Source organism: Penaeus vannamei, chromosome 13, assembly GCF_042767895.1.
Source record: "Penaeus vannamei isolate JL-2024 chromosome 13, ASM4276789v1, whole genome shotgun sequence".
Taxonomy (NCBI): Eukaryota; Metazoa; Arthropoda; class Malacostraca; order Decapoda; family Penaeidae; genus Penaeus; species Penaeus vannamei.
Genome location: NC_091561.1, coordinates 2,434,593 through 2,447,434, shown reverse-complemented (window position 1 = coordinate 2,447,434; position 12,842 = coordinate 2,434,593). Strand labels below are relative to the sequence as shown.

Below are 12,842 nucleotides of genomic sequence, written 5' to 3'. Positions count from 1 at the left end.
CAAAAACACGCACAAAAATAAGTCTAAAAATCAGGACAAAAAAAACTCTATTCTTCTAACACAAATACGAAAATATATTATCCCTAGGAGAAAGAAAATAATTAAAGAAGACTAACAAATAAGCAAAGAAAGAAACTACAAAACAAATATAAAGAAAAGACGAAAAGACAACCTCCATTTTCTTCTACCACGAATAAAAAAAAATCCACCATACTTAAAGAATAAGAAAATAAGAATAACAAATAACAAAACCACAAAAATAAACTTTAAATAAGACAAAAAAAATAATAACACACTCTTCTCTAAATACACCATACCCAAATAAAGATAAGAAAATAGGAATAAGGAATGAGAAAACAAAACAAACAAAAAAATAAATCTTAAAAATACACAAAAGACAACCTCCTTGATTCTTCTACCACAAATACGAAGATAAAATAACCCAAAAAAATAATAAATAGATAAATAAGCAAATAGATATATAAATAGCTAAATAAATAGCTAAATGAATAAATAAATAAATAGCTAAATAATGAAATAGTTTAAATCATTAAATAGCTAAATAATTCAATAGCTAAATAAATAGCTAAATAAATAAATAGCTAAAGAAATAGCTAAATAAATACATAAATAAATAGCCAAATAAATAAATAATGACCGAATGAAATAAAAAGATAAATTAAAAATAACAATAATTAAATAATAAACAATAAAAGAATAATAAATAAATAAATAAAAATAAAAATAACACACATCCTCCCCCCTTCCACCACGAATACAAATAATAAACAATAAATGAATAATATAGACATGAATATATAAAAACTCCCCCTCCCCCCTTTTCCACCACGAATACGTAAACACACTATACCTCCCCAAATAAATATCTAATAACCGAATGAAACAAAAAGACAAATAAAAATAACAATAATTAAATAATAAACAATAAAAAAAACAATGAATAGAAAAAAATAACACCCCCTCCCCCCTTTCCACCACGAATACAAATAATAAACAATAAAGAATAATAATATACATAAATGAAATAAAAAACTAACACCCCCTCCCCCTTTCCACCACGAATACAAATAATAAACAATAATAAACAATAAATGAATAATATATACATGAATATATAAAAGAAACACCCCCTCCCCCCTTTCCACCATGAATACGTAAACACACTTTACCTCCCAAATAAATATCTAATGACCGAGTGAAACAAAAAGACAAATAAAAATAACAATAATTAAATAATAAACAATAAAAAAAACAATGAATAAAAAAAAATAAAACTAACACCCCCTTCCCCCTTTCCACCACGAATACAAATAATAAACAATAAATGAATAATATATACATGAATATATAAAAACTAACACCCCCTCCCCCCCTTTCCACCACGCATACGTAAACACACTTTACCTCCCCCTTTGATCAATAAAACTAACACCCCCTCCCCCCTTCCACCACGAATACGTAAACACACTTTACCTCCCCTTCGATCAATAAAAAACTAACACCCCCTCCCCCTTTCCACCACGAATACGTAAACACACTTTACCTCCCCCTTTGATCAATAAAAAACTAACACCCCCTCCCCCTTCCACCACGAATACGTAAACACACTTTTGATCAATAAAAAACTAACACCCTCCCTCCACCACGAATACGTAAACACACTATACCTCCCCCTTCGATCAATAAAAAACTAACACCCCTCCCCCCCCCTTCCACCACGAATACGTAAACACACTTTACCTCCCCCTTCGATCAATAAAAAACTAACACCCCCTCCCCCCCTTTTCCACCACGAATACGTAAACACACTATACCTCCCCCTTCGATCATTACGAAACCCCAACTCCGGCTAAATGAATTGCACTCTAAAGTTACGTTTCCAGGTGAGTAAGAAAGGGTTAAGTTACCTGCTTCTGTGAGATGACTCTAGACCGCGTAACTTAGCCATTGGTATGTTGAGGAGATGAGGTGGAAGCGATGGACAGAAGGAAGGAAGGATTGCGGTAGGGAATGAATGGGGATGAAAGAGAGATAGAGAAAGGGAGAAAAAGTAGGTAATGAAAGATAGAGAAAGAGGGACAGAAGGAAGGAAAAATTGCGGTAGGGAATGAATGGGGATGAAAGAGAGGTATAGAAAGAGAGAGAAAAGGAGATAGAGAAGGAGAGAAAAAGGAGGTAATGAAACATAGAGAAAGAGGGACGGAGGGAAGGAAAAATTGCGGTAGGGAATGAATGGGGATGAAAGAGAGGTATAGAAAGAGAAAGAGATAGAGAAGGAGAGAAAAGGGACGTATGGAAAGGAAAGACGGAAAAGGAGGTGGAGAAGGAGAGAAAAGGGAGGTAATGAAAGGAAAAGAGGCGCAGAAGGAAGGAAGGATTGCGGTAGGGAATGAATGAGAATGAGAAGAGATATGGGAAGAAAGAGGGGTATAGAAAGAGAGAGAAAAAAGGTATAAAAAGATAGAAAATGAATGAGAAGGGATATGGGATGAAAGTGAGAAAAAGAGATAGAGAAAGAGAGAAAAAGGAGCGGTAGGGAATGAATGAGAATGAGAAAGGGTATTTAATGAAAGAGAGGTATGGAAAGAAAGAAAAAGAGATAGAGAAGGAGAGAAAGAGGAGGAATAAAAAGATAGGGGTATGAGAAGAAAGAGGGGTGTAGAAAGACGGAAAGGAGATAGAGAAGGAGAGAAAAGGAGGTATAGAAAGATAGAAAAAGAGGGGACAGAAGGAAAGAAAATTGCGGTAGGGAATGAATGGAGAAGAAAGAGGGGTATAGAAAGAGAGAAAGAGAGATAGAAAATGAGAGAAAAGGGAGCTATAGAAAGATAGAAAAAGAGGGACAGAAGGCAGGAAAAATTGCGGTAGGGAATGAATGAGAATGAGGAGGAGTATGAGAAGAAAGAGTGGTATAGAAAGACGAAAAAGGAAGTGGAGAAGGAAAGAAAAGGAAGTGTAGAAAAAAAATATGGTAGGGAATGGATGAAGATGAGAATAGGTATGAGAAGAAAGAGGGGTGTAGAAAGACGGAGAAAGAGGTAAAGAAGGAATGGAAAAGAGGTATAGAGAGACAGAAAAAAATATAGAAAAAAAGAATAAGAGGTAGAGAAGGGATGATAAATTACGATAGGAAAAAATGAGGATGAGGTAGAGAAGGAACGAAAGAGAGGTATAGAAAGAAAGCAAATGAGGTATAAAAAATGAAAATTTACGGTAGGGAATGAATGAAGGTGAGAAAAGATGAATAGAAAGAAAAGGGGTAGAGAAAGAATGAAAAAATACGGTAAGGAATAAATGAAGAGGAAGATAATTATGGAAAGAAAGAATAAGAGGGATAGGAACAAAGAAAAAAGGTAGAGAAGGAACGAAAAAAGTGAATAAGCGAATGAATGAAGCAGGAGAGAGGTATGGAAAGAAAGAGAAATATAGAAATAAAAAAGAAAGGTAAAGGGGTATAGCAATATAGATAGAGAGGTATTGTAGGAAAGGAAAAAAATATAGAAAGAATAAAACAGTACGATAAGGTATGATTGAAGATGAAAATAATGTATAGAAAAAGAATATATAAGAAATAAAAGTTTGACGATGAAACAATGAAAGAAAGGTATATAAAAAAACAAAATGTATAGAAATAAATAAAAAGAAGTATATGCAACGATTCAACGCTACAAAAAAATATATTAGATAACAAATAAACAAATTTTAAAAAATCTAAAGTGAGGTATAGTTATTCCTAAAAATAATATCCATTTCAAAATCAATTATCGTCAAAAAAAATAATAATAAAAAAGCAGACCCTATATTTCTAACGCCTTCTAATTCGAATTTCAAATATATATATATATATATATATATATATATATATATATATATATATATATATATACTAATAATAATAATAACATCCATTTCAAAAATAACATCCGAATTATAAAAAATCTAAAGTGAGGTATAGTTATTCCTAAAAATAATATCCATTTCCAAATCAACTATCGTCAAAAATAATAAAAATAAAAAAGCAGACACTCTATTTCTAACGCCTTCTAAAATTCAAATTTCAAATTTCAAAAAAAAAAAAAAGCGTTAGCGAAAAAGACACCGTTAATTAACCGTCCGTGCGGCGGCGATCACCCGGAGCTCACACCCTCCTTATCTCCCAAACACGATTTACGAAAAAAAAAAAAAACATTTCAACTGATAACACGAAAGCCCCGAGGGACAAATGACCCATGAATATGCGTTTAATTCCATCGAGATAAACTTTGATAAACTTTTGGGCATTGTTTAGCGGTACGTGCGTCACGTGACCAGACGGGAGGCTCCAGCAACTGACCCGTCGTCTTGGGGCCAGGAGGGGGGGGGGGGGAGGGGGTTGTGTGTTAGCATATGGGCCTATACACACACGTGCATACATGGGCACACCAATTATATATATATATATATATATATATATATATATATATATATATATATATATATATATATATATATATATATATATATATATATATATATATATATATATATATATATATATATATATATATATATATATATATATATATATATATATATATATATATATATATATATATATATATATATATATATATATATATATATATATATATATATATATATATATATATATATATATATATATATATATATATATATATATATATATATTTTTTATATATATATATATATATATATATATATAAAATATATATATATATATATATATATATATATATATATATAAATTATATATATATATATATATATATATATATATATATATATATATATATATATACACAGACACACACAAGTGTGTATCTGTATATACATTTGTCCAATTCAATTCGGAAGTTCGTTTCAACAAAAAAAGTAAAGAAAAAAACCTTAATTCACACATCCCTTTGAACCTAATCGCCAAACATAAACCAAGATAAGGAACCCGATAACACTTAATTGATATCAAACGAGGCGACGGCGGCCGTGGAGGTCGCAGCAGAACCCGGGTCGTCCGAAGATGGCTTCTCGGGAGGCGAATCAAAGTCACCTAAATCTTGGGTTCACCTCGAACGGCATAATTGGCCTGACCTGATATGCCAAGGTGCCATTGACCGGCACTCCTTATGGGGAAGGGTGGGCGGTGATTTACACTGAGGGGGGAGGGGGGGGGAGGGAGGAAGGAGGAGGGAGGAAGTGGGGAAACACTAATTAACATGGTGGCTTTGAAATAGGGTTTTTGTTCATTGTGTTTCCGGTTTTGTGCGGGGTTCATTGTGGGATTTTTTATTTATTTATTTATCTTTTTTTATTTATTTATCTTTTTTATTTATTTATTTCTTATTTTTTATTATTATTTTTTTTTTTGGGGGGGGGGAGTCGTTGTATTATTGTTTGTTTGTACTTTTTGTGATGTTTGTCAATGTGGTAGAAGCAGTAATAGAAATAGTATGTAATACCAGGAAAACATAATATTTTATATTGTATCTGGTGTGTTATGAGTTAAGTAATAGATATAATATTATTCTAAAGTAGGAATAGCAATGAAGGTTATGATGACAAAGTTGCTGTATTTGCTAGTGTTGTGATCACAGCATCTCCTCACTACTCCAGTACTGTAATCACAATTTACTCCTTTTTTCCTCTATTATCACAACCTCTAAAACCACCACACCGTAGCGAGTTACACATCACCAACAACCCCGCCTCTGACACAACCACTCTTCTACAACCCCGCCCCTGACATAACCCTTCTTCTACAATTACATCACAACCAGCTTTTCTTCACACACACTCCCGAATCGCTACCGTATTCCTCCACGCACCGCTACATCGCTACTGGTTTTTTTTTATTGACCTTACAACCACTATCACTACTTTCTCGTCCCCGACCACCGCTGACCACCATCCATCACACGGCTAGACTGGGATGGCATCTGTCCATGGTACAAGAATCGACATCCGCAATACCCACACCCTCCTTTCTCTCACAGTGTTACGTCGATGAACAATAACACGTAGCTTGAATTTCGAGACATCATAAAAAAAAATAGAACTCGTTCAGGTACATAAAAAAAGAGGGAGGAAAAAAGGTACGGATTTCCAGAACAGTGTACCACGTAGGTGCGTAGGCGCGCGTGCGGCGGCGAAGCGAGGCTTACGTGTATGTTTGTACCCAGGGTGTTTTTGTTCCATATCACTCGCGGGCGGCTCAGAGCGGGGCCTTGGGATACCTCCGGACACGAATGGCCCACTTCGTCAGCCTTGATTTCTGGAGAGAGAGAGAGAGAGAGAGAGAGAGAGAGAGAGAGAGAGAGAGAGAGAGAGAGAGAGAGAGAGAGAGAGAGAGAGAGAGAGAGAGAGAGAGAGAGAGAGAGAGAGAGAGAGAGAGAGAGAGAGAGAGAGAGAGACAGAGACAGACAGACAGAGACAGAGACAGAGACAGAGACAGAGACAGAGGCAGAAACAGAGACAGAGACAGAGACAGAGACAGAGACAGAGACAGAGACAGAGAGAGAGAGAGAGAGAGAGACGTAGACTGTTTCTCTCTTCTCGAACAATCGATCTGGGTAACGGGAGGAGCCGAATGGTGAGAATCCCGTTGTGGACGACTCGGTGACTGACCCTTTATGTATTACTCTGGGCAATGTGTTTCTTTCCTGAACATTTACTGCAGTAGTAAAACGCGGCAGAAGGAGAGGAAAAGGTAGTCATTTTTTCCGAGGCTATTTGACTTTAACAAGTACCTGGTGTTTTGGTCCGTGACTCGGCAGTATTCGCCGCTGCTCGGACCCTGGCAGTGCCAAAGGTACGTCTTTCATTGCACAGGGAAGGTCTACATTGCAATAGAATAAATGAAAACGGAAATATCCAGGAAATAGGATAAAAAAGAAATACATCGAATATTTTATATCTTAGTGTTTATAAATACTGATGGAATTAATCCGATATTTTACAGCATTATATACCACAAAAAAATAAATAAAAAATTGCCATTCGGTTAAACAACCTGACATAATCCACCACGAACTTTTCTCCTTTCCCGACACCACGGGACAATGTCACAGTCCCCCCCCCCCTCCCCCCGTAAAAGGTTGTCTTCAGGTGACAGCCAACAAGAGCAGACTCCTTCAGGCGACGCTACAGGCTGAAGGTGAAGGCCGGTGTGGGACCTGTTACACTTTACCATTCATTTCCATCTCCCACCTTCTTATTTTGATAGCATTTTATTTCCTCTCATCTCCGACGTATCTCAACCAACCACGCGAGAGATAAATAAGAGATCCTGAACCGCGGTAAACTATGACCCAACAGGATAGGAGCCTCGGGTATCACGGGGAGATGAGGTGTGGGCTTACAGATGACAGTGTAGATTTACAGGATGAGCCTATACACCGCGGTGCCTCGCTCACCGGCCTCCGCTTAGCCGTTCGCGAGAGCCTCCCCTCCATCCTGCCAATAACACAAACAAAAACAGATTCTCCTGATTCTCCTATTTTCCTTCTCTCTGACATCCTTCCCAACACAGATTCTCCTTCTATTTTCCTTCTCTCTGACATCCTTCCCAACACAGACTCTCCTTCTATTTTCCTTCTCTCTGACATCCTTCCCAACACAGATTCTCCTATTTTCCTTCTCTCTGACATCCTTCCCAACACAGATTCTCCTCCTATTTTCCTTCGCTCTGACATCCTTCCCAACACAGATTCTCCTTCTATTTTCCTTCTCTCTGACATCCTTCCCAACACAGATTCTCCTTCTATTTTCCTTCTCTCTGACATCCTTCCCAACACAGATTCTCCTTCTATTCTCCTTCTCTCTGACATCCTTCCCAACACAGATTCTCCTATTTTCCTTCTCTCTGACATCCTTCCCAACACAGATTCTCCTTCTATTTTCCTTCTCTCTGACATCCTTCCCAACACAGATTCTCCTTCTATTCTCCTTCTCTCTGACATCCTTCCCAACACAGATTCTCCTTCTATTCTCCTTCTCTCTGACATCCTTCCCAACACAGATTCTCCTTCTATTCTCCTTCTCTCTGACATCCTTCCCAACACAGATTCTCCTTCTATTCTCCTTCTCTCTGACATCCTTCCCAACACAGATTCTCCTATTTTCCTTCTCTCTGACATCCTTCCCAACACAGATTCTCCTTCTATTCTCCTTCTCTCTGACATCCTTCCCAACACAGATTCTCCTTCTGTTTTCCTTCTCTCTGACATCCTTCCCAACACAGACTCTCCTTCTATTTTCCTTCTCTCTGACATCCTTCCCAACACAGATTCTCCTATTTTCCTTCTCTCTGACATCCTTCCCAACACAGATTCTCCTTCTATTCTCCTTCTCTCTGACATCCTTCGCAACACAGATTCTCCTTCTATTTTCCTTCGCTCTGACATCCTTCCCAACCTTCCCCATACGAAATTGATGACACGCACCGCATAGCAAAATAAAACCATAATAAAAAATACCTCTCTTTCCTAATCGACTTATACAGAATATAGAACTCGACTCTTTGCAAGCTGTTAAGACACAGGTCAGGTCATGGGGGTCAGAGAGGAAACCGCAGAACCGTCGTTGAAAGTGTTATAGATAACTTACGCTCTCATAGAACGTTATTCGGGGGTAGAAATAGAGCATCGTTGTAGTTCTCTCTCTCTCTCTCTCTCTCGAGGCTCATCCTGTGGGAGTCGGACATGCCACGGTTAAGGACAAAGGTGAAGGAGAGGAAGGAGGAGACGGAGAGAGAGAGAGAGAGAGAAGAGAAGAGATAAAGAAGTGATAAAAAGAGAAGAAAAGAAAGAGAGAGTAGAGAAGAGAAGATATAGAGAGAGTAGAGAAGAGAATAGATAGAAAGAGAAGAGATAGAGATAGAGAGAGAAGAAAAGAAAGTAGGAGTAGAGAAGAGATAGAGAGAGAAGAGAAGATAAGAAAGTGAGAAAAAGAGAAAAGACAGACAGAGAGAGAGAAGAAAAGAAAGAGAGAGAGAAGAGAAGAAAGTGAGAGAGAGAGAAAAAGAGAAAAAAAGAGAATAGATAGAGAGAGAAGTGATAAAGGGAAAGGTTAAGGGCCAGAGAAGGAACGGCGAAGAAGATTAAGGAGACAGTTGAAAGAAATGCCAAAGAGAAGACAAACCATAAAAGGAAGAAATTTAAATGAATAAGAAAAAAACTTTGTGAATCCTTAAAAAAAAAAAAAAAAAAAAAAAGCAAACAGGCCATCACCCAAAATAGACAAAAATAAAATGAAAAAAAAAAAAAACGTGTCAAAGAAAAAAATCCCAATTTAGCGAAAGAAGGAGAAAGAGAGAAACAAAATAGGGGGTGGGGAAACATAGAAAAGAAGAAAGATGAAGAAAAAAAGAGACAAAAAAAAACGAAGATCAAAAAATAGGAGATGGGGAGACAAAAAAAATAAGAAAGATAAAAAAAAAAGAAAGATGAAAAAAAAAGAGAGAGAAAAAAAAAAAAAAACGAAGAGGATTTACCCAAACAAAAATCACCTTCCCCCTTCCCCCCCCTTCCCCTCCCTCCCCCCTCCCCCCTCCCCCCATGTACACACCTTGTACACTCCTCCCTGCTAATCTCAAGCTTGACCAAAGACACCTCTTACTCAGACAGGTGCACGGGGCAGTCCTTTTCAATCTGATACGTGCACTCAACACGCCCAGGCACACCCTCTCCCCCCCCCCTCTCTTATAACCCCCAACATACCCCCAACATATCCCCAACATACCCTTCGATTCCACTTATCTCTTCTTTTTTATGTGTCTAATTCTTTTCTCTTTCTTTTTCTATGTCTGTTTGTCTCTGTGTATGTTTCTCTCTCTCTTTCTCTCTCTCTCTCTCTCTCTCTCTCTCTCTCTCTCTCTCTCTCTCTCTCTCTCTCTCTCTCTCTCTCTCTCTCTCTCTCTCTCTCTCTCTCCTCCCTTCGTCATTGTCTTCATGCATGTTGCTTGTACATGTCCCCACTCTCCCTCCCCCTCCTCCTTCCCCCCCATCCCCCATGAGCATCCTGTGTTTTCATCCTTACCCCCCCACACCCCTAACCCCATACTCATACTCCTCCCCCCATGCAATCTCCCCCAACAACCCCAACACTCACCCCCCTCCCCACCCCCGATACCCCTTGTCATCGAAGCACCCGATGTTTCCTCTCCCTACCCCCCCCCCAACTCCCAACCCCCACTCCGATGTCATCAAAGCATCCAATGCTTCTTCCTCCCTTCCCCCCCTCCCTCCCTCTCTCTTCCCCCACTTCCCTCCCTCTCCCCATTCTCTCCATCTCCCCACTTTCCTCCCTTCCTTCCCCCACTTCCCTCCCTCTCCCCATCTCTCTCCCTCTCCCCCCACTTTCCTCCCCTCTCCCTCCCTTCCTTCCCCCACCTCCCTCCTTCTCCCTTCCTCCCCCCCTCTCCCCCTCCCTTGTACACCTACCTTGCCACACCTCGGGGGGTCCAAGAAGCCCTGGGGGTCGGGGGGCGGGGGGAGGGGGGGGTGTCAAAAGCCCCCGTGTCTTCAATCGCTGGACATCAACTTAAGGACCAGGTATTTTGACTTTTATTTTGTTGTTGTTGTTGTTGTTGTTGTTTGCTAATGTGTGTTGTGGTTGTCGATTGCTGTTTTTTTATTTGTATTTTCCTTTTCTCTTTTTTTTTCTCTTTCTATTTTTCTCTCTTTCTCCTTTCTCTCTCCCTCTCTCTCTCTCTCTCTCTCTCTATCTCTCTCTCTCTCTCTCTCTCTCTCTCTCTCTCTCTCTCTCTCTCTCTCTCTCTCTCTCTCTCTCTCTCTCTCTCTCTCTCTCTCTCTTTTATTCTTATTCTTTCTCCTTTCTTCTATTTTCTTCTCCGTCTTATTATTATTCCATCAGCTTCTTCTAGAAGCTTATGACCTCTGATAAACAACATCCGGGTCTTTTAACTTTGACATTAAAAAAGGGAAAAAAAAAGATTAGATTCATCGTTAATTTTCGTCTAAACTGCGAAAATAAATAAACATTTTCTTTTCCTCTTGGTGAACGTAATAAAAATAAATGCAAATTTAATGAAACGTGATATGAAATTACAACGATAACGAAATAAAAAAAAATCTTCGTTTCCATACATTCAGAGGCACTCATGTGTTTCCTCCCTTACCTGCCTATCCCCCCCCCCTTCCCCTGTGCCCCTCCACTCTCTCTACCACCCCCCTCCTCCTCCTCTAACCCCTCTCCCTCATTCCCTGCCTCCCTACCCCGTGCCCCCTACCCCCCTACCCACGCATCAGTGAATTCGACCTCGTCCAATACGGTGTGAATTCGTACACGGGGAGCGCTTGTCGGAATAAAGAGAAAAAAATGGGAGAGAGAGAGAGGGAGAGGGAGAGGAGGAAAGAGGGAGAGGGAGAGGAAGAAAGAGGGAGTGAGAGAGGGAGAGAGAAAGAGAGAGGAAGAGGAGGAAAGAGGGAGTGAGAGGGAGAGAGAAAAAGAGAGAGGGATACAAGGGAGAGATAAAGAGACACAGCGAGAGCGAGTGAGAGAGAGTAAGAGAGAGAGATAGAAGGAGAGAGAGAGAGACGGAGAAAGAGAGAGAGAGGCCGAAGTGCGCCCCGTCCCCCACGAGGCCCGCCTGGCACCCAGCCTATCAGCCAGCGCGCGCCCGGAATGCACCCGAGCTCGCCTGCCTTACTCCGGGACCTGCATGCGGCGCGCGCTCGCTCCCGCCCCGCTTGGTTTACTCACCGAAGATGGCGGATGAGGTTTGGTGGTGTAATCCAGTTTGAATCGCGGTCCACACGCTTGCTCGAGGGAAAACCGGCCGAACCCGCGACCAGAGGAAGGCGCAAAACCTCAAGCCGACACGAGCTACGAAATGACTTACACCGGCACAGCGGAGCGTCTTGCGAGTCCCCCCTAACACAGCTTATCACCGACTGAAGCCGCCAGCCGCTACGCCCCGCGCTGCCTGGGTTGCCAACACATACAACACACACACACACACGCCTCTGACCACGCCGGCCCCTCCCTCGTGCCCCCGTGCGCCCTGCCTCCCCCCCTCCACTCCCCACTCCCCACCCTCCATCCCCGGCCCCAAAACACATGCTACCTCTTATCGAACTAATGCCACCAACAGCGGCACTTCCCTGGGTCTTTTGCCCTCCACGGCACTCTAGAGCCGGATAACTGAAGCCTGCCGCGACCAGATGCCGCTGGGACGGAGAGGGGGAGGAATAAAGGCGAAATGAGAGGGTTTCTCGACGTAGCGGAGGCCGCCAGCCCTCTCGACGCCCAAGCTGCCGCTGCAACAGAAGTAACCGCCAATACATTCAATGCAGCGGCAAGTAGGTATCCCGGGCCGACCCTCCTCCTCCTCCTCCTCCTCCTCCTCCGCCTCCTCCTCCTCCTCCTTCTCCTTCTCCTGCTCTCCTCCTCCTCCGCCGCCTCCTCCTCCTCCTCCTCCGCCGCCGCCTCCTCCTTCTCCTGCTCTCCTCTCTTGTCTCTCTCTCTGGTTCCACCTCCTTCTCCGTCTCCTGCACTCCTCTCCTCTCTTCTCTCTCCCTCTCTGTGTATCCATTCGTATCTTCTGCGGTTCTCTCTAATTTCTCTTTCCTTTTTTTTTTATTTCTTTCCTCCCTTCTGTTTAGTATTTTCCTTCTTCACCTTCCCCGTCTTTATTCTCCACCCTTCTTCTTCCATCCCTTTTTTTTTCCTTTCTCCTTCTCTCCTCATTCTTATTTATCCCTTCCTTTTCCTCCTTCCCCTTCTCCCCTACGCACTTTCATTCCTTCCTCTACCTTTCCCTCCTCTTTTAACTACTTCCTCTC

General features: G+C 40.9%; 1 protein-coding gene across 1 annotated transcript in view; it reads right to left on the bottom strand.

Moving 5' to 3' along the window:
* grh (grainy head) overlaps window positions 1-11,944 on the bottom strand; it is a gene marked incomplete at its 3' end in the record, with an annotated part of 641,830 nt that extends 629,886 nt beyond the window's left edge. Inside the window, 1 exon segment of the mRNA XM_070128636.1 lies at window positions 11,761-11,944.
* Window positions 11,945-12,842: the final 898 nt, after the last annotated feature.